Source organism: Ostrea edulis, chromosome 7 (genome assembly GCF_947568905.1).
Source record: "Ostrea edulis chromosome 7, xbOstEdul1.1, whole genome shotgun sequence".
Lineage (NCBI taxonomy): Eukaryota > Metazoa > Mollusca > Bivalvia > Ostreida > Ostreidae > Ostrea > Ostrea edulis.
This window is the reverse complement of record NC_079170.1, coordinates 58,240,862-58,245,939: the sequence shown is the minus strand read 5'-3', so window position 1 is coordinate 58,245,939 and position 5,078 is coordinate 58,240,862.

Below are 5,078 nucleotides of genomic sequence, written 5' to 3'. Positions count from 1 at the left end.
ACCCAGCCAGTTTTAGTCACGGTGAAGTATTCCTTCCCTATTGAATGAAAGGAAATCAGTTTGTAATTCATTTCCTTGAGTTATGCACAAGAACAATAAACTCATCTCATTTCCTTGTGTATTATCTAACAACAAAAAATTAACACGACAGTTTTAGAATTCAGTATAAAATCATCCTCTGTTTGATAAAGTTATTTAAACAATAAATTACGAACACAGTTTACCTGTGCTTTGTCATAGAATGGTGACCCAGGGCTGATGGTAATGATATGTCAATGATTTTATCAGGGGATGTAGACAGGTCCACAGTAGTGAACTAAAAGGTTATTTCAAAATACACCCCTGATTTACATTCCATTCTATTTTGTTTAAATGTCTTCATTCAGGTAATTTGTAAATGACATTGTTTTCGTGTACAGCTGTAGTGCAATGTATGCATATGACTTGCGAGAAGATTCTGTAACGCACGTGCACATATTCATGCAAACATTGATTTTTCAAAAGTTCAATAAGATTACACTGTTTATATTATAATTCTACTATTTCTGCATGATATTATCGTGAAAAAGATTATTACAAGTTTCATTCATAGTTTTAAGAAAAGAGCCTTCAATTTATTTAAAAATACAACAAATGTGTTAGTCCTGTTTATTTTAATGTTAAAAATGTTAAAAGAAGCGCGTGAGTTAAAAATTGTCCAGGGTACAACGTATTCAAATAATATAAAAATCATTAAAAAACTATTTTCATTGGGAATTATTTTGGTATTTTCATTGTAGTGATGTTCTCATTAATTTAAATCCTTCAAGAACCATAGCAAAACAATTCTGCTAGAGGTATCAAACTATCCGACAAATTAATCTACCGGAAAAATCAATCAATCATAGAAATTGATCTACCCGAGAATCAATATATAACGGAAAAGTCAATCTACAACAGAAAAATCAGTTTATAACAGAAAAATCAATCTATAGCAGAAAAATCAATTTTTAACAGAAAAATCAATCTATAACAGAAAAATCAATCTATAACAGAAAAATCAATCTATGACAGAGAAATCAATTTATAACAGAAAAATCAATCTATAACAGAAAAATCAATCTATGACAGAGAAATCAATCTATAACAGAAAAATCAATCTATGACAGAGAAATCAATCTATAACAGAAAAATCAATCTATAACAGAAAAATCAATATATGACAGAGAAATCAATCTATAACAGAAAAATCAATCTATAACAGAAAAATCAATATATGACAGAGAAATCAATTTATAACAGAAAAATCAATCTATAACAGAAAAATCAATCTATGACAGAGAAATCAATTTATAACAGAAAAATCAATCTATAACAGAAAAATCAATCTATGACAGAGAAATCAATCTATAACAGAAAAATCAATCTATGACAGAGAAATCAATCTATAACAGAAAAATCAATCTATAACAGAAAAATCAATATATGACAGAGAAATCAATCTATAACAGAAAAATCAATCTATAACAGAAAAATCAATGTATAACAGAAAAATCAATCTATGACAGAGAAATCAATCTATAACAGAGAAATCAATCTTTAACAGAGAAATCAATCTATAGCAGAAAAATCAATCTATAGCAGAAAAATCAATTTTTAACAGAAAAATCAATGTACAACAGAAAAATCAATGTATAACAGAAAAATCAATCTATAACAGAAAAATCAATATATAACAGAAAGATCAATCTATAACAGAGAAATCAATCTTTAACAGAGAAATCAATCTATAGCAGAAAAATCAATCTATAACAGAGAAATCGACCTACCAGAAAATTTGATTAACCAGAAAATACAATTATATAAGAAAAAAGAATTTACTAGAGAAATAGATTTCTACCAGACTAATTAATCGGTCTGTCAGAGAATCAACCCTTCCATAACATCATAGAGCCTCGGAGGCCCGACGAGCTGCAACATTGCTTTTAACTTTTTTATTCTGAATAATTATGGCTTTGTGCTTTTTAGTATTCTTCTAAATATACACCAGAAAGGCAATGATGCCATTCGCCAAAACGATATTTACAATTCGAAATATACACACTCATTTTTAATTATCTTCTGATTGCTATGTCGGGCCTTGAAGGCCCGGACCCTTTGATTTAGTTTCATGAATAAAATGGTTTGATTGGAATTTAGAAAGTAAATTTATATGAGAAAGGTAGAGAGCTCTATCGTGTCACACCTGCTTCGACACGGGGCCTCGGTTTTTGTGGTTTGATCCGAAGGACCGACCCATTTAGTCACCTATTACGACAAACATGGGGTACTGAGGACCTATTCGAAACCAGATCCCCATGAGATTTAATATATTTGGGGGGATCACAATCAAGATTTCTAATATTGGACTTTTAAGACGCCTTCCTGCAATCAGCGTGATTTGTTTTATCCTGCTGCCGAAGGGTTAATCGACTAGAAAAATCTATGATATGCTATGCTACTAGAAAAATAAATTCGTCAGAGAAATCAATCAACAGAAAAATCAATATTCCAGAGAAACCAGTGTATCTGAGAAATCACTCTACCAGAAACATCAATCTACCAGAAACATCACTCTACCAGAAACATCAATCTACCAGAAGACTCGTTTGACCAGAGAAATCACTCTTCCAGCGAAATGAATTTACCATAGAGTAAAAGTTACGAAAGAAATCAATCTACCAGAAATATCAGTCTACACAGAAATCTATCTACAGGGAAATTAATCAACCAGAGAAATCGACCTACCACAGAAATGAATTTACCACAGAAATAGAACCACCAGAGAAATTAACCCTTCGACAGCATCTTAGGGCCTCTGAGGCCCGACGAGCTGCAACATTGCTTTAAGTTTTTTATTCTGAACAATTATGGCTTTGTGCTTTTTAGTATTCTTCTAAATATACACCAGAAAGGTAATGATGTCATTTGCCCAAATGATATTTACAATTTAAAATACGCACTCATTTCTAAATACCTGATTGCAATGTCGGGTCTTGAAGGCCCGGACCCTTTGAATAATTTTCATGAAATAATAAAATGGTTTGATTGGAATTCAGATAGTAATTCTATGTGAGAAAGGTGCACAGAAACATTTTTAAGGCGTTTAATGCAATTTCAAAAGACAAAGATGAAGAAGTTTTGGAACGTTAACACCACACCGAGAATAGAGAACCTCATCCAGATTATATGTTCCCAATATTGGATCCACTGAATAATACGGAGGAAGTTAACGGCCATTCAGACAACAGTGAAGGTGATGTAAGGGATACATGTACACCAAATTCACATGGATGGTACAGTGTAAGAATTAGACACCCATAAGTACAGACCAAAACTCCGCAACGCAATGTGATAAGAGGTCCAGTTCCGCAACACAATGTGATAAGAGGTCCAGTTCCGTAACACAATGTGATGAGGGGTCCAGTTCAAAAACTGACTGATATCAGTCATATCAGCAGCATTTCAGAAATGTTCAAACTCTTTATTACTTAGCATGTGATAGGTAGAATTGTTGAACATGCAAATTTTGAAAGTAACAGGAAGATGGCGAACCCACTAAACAGGTATAAAAGCCAACAGGCAGTACAGCGATGTGATCCTTGATTGGTCATCTGAAACAGAACATCATAGATGTAAGTCAGTCGCGGAGTAAGGCCTGCAGGGTTACTTTTCTTGGTTGCGGAGTAAGGCCTGCAGGGTTACTTTTCTTGGTTGCGGAGTAAGACCTGCAGGGTTACTTTTCTTGGTTGCGGAGTAAGGCCTGCAGGTTTCCATCTCTTTGTTGCAAAGTAAGGCCTGCAGGTGTCCAGCTCTTTGTTGCGGAGTAAGGCCTGCAGGGTTCCAGTTCTTGGTTGCGCTGACGACAGGGGAACAGAGAGAAACACAGGATAGGAGATGACTTTGCCCTATCCGTACACCATGGGAAAATTCAATAAAACTCTCCTGCATCATTACAGATAAGACGTTAACATAACCATTGATGAAGATACGGGACCTCGATTTTTGCAGTCGATCCGAAGAACCGCCCAATTAGTCGCCTCTTCCGACAAGTAAGAGGTACTGAGGACCTATTCTAACCCGGATCCCCATGGGATTCAATATATTTGGGGTATTACAATCAAGATTTCTAATATTGGACTTTCAAGGCCCCTTCCTTCAATCAGCTTGATCTATTCAGTTCTCCTGAGTCGAACGTTCAAGTTTTTTTCCTGATCGTCCGCTGTATGTCGTCGTTATCATCGTTGTTGTCGTACATTCATTTTCTCCAGAACTACTGGACCAATTTCAACCAAACTTGGCACAAAGCATCCTTGAGGTAAAGGACTTTCAAGTTTGTTCAAATGAAGGGGAGATAATCACAAAATGCAACAATAGGGTGGGGTCATTTAAAAATCTTTTTTCCTCAAGAACCACTGGTCCAGAAGAGCTGAAATTCATATGAAAGCTTCCCGACATAGTGCGAATTCACGTTTTTAAAATTATGGCCCCCGGGGGTAGGATGGGGCCACAATAAGGGATCAAAGATTTACATGCAAATATATAGGGGGAATCTTTGAAAATCTTCTTCTCAAGAACCATTGGGCCAGAAAAGTACAAATTTACATGAAAGCTTCCTGACTTAGTGCTAATACAAGTTTGTTCAAATCATGACCCCTGGGGTAGGATGGGGCCGTAAAAGAGGATCAAAGTTTTACATAGAAATATAAAGGGAAAATCTTTTAAAATTTTTTCTCAAGAACCACTGAAACAGAAAGGTTTATATTCACATGAAAGCTTTCTGATATAATGCATATTCAAGTTTGTTAATACCATGGCCCCCAGGGGTAGGGTGGGGACACTATAGGAGATCAAAGTTTTACATACAAATATGTAAGGGAAATATTTAAAAATCTTCTTCTCAAGAACCACTGGGCCAGAAAAGATTATATTTACATGAAAACTCCCTGGCATAGTACAAATTCACGTTTGTTAAAACCATGGCCCCCGGGGGTAGGGTGGGGTCACAATAGGGGATAAAAGTTTTACATACAAAAATATAGGGAAGATCTTTAAAAATG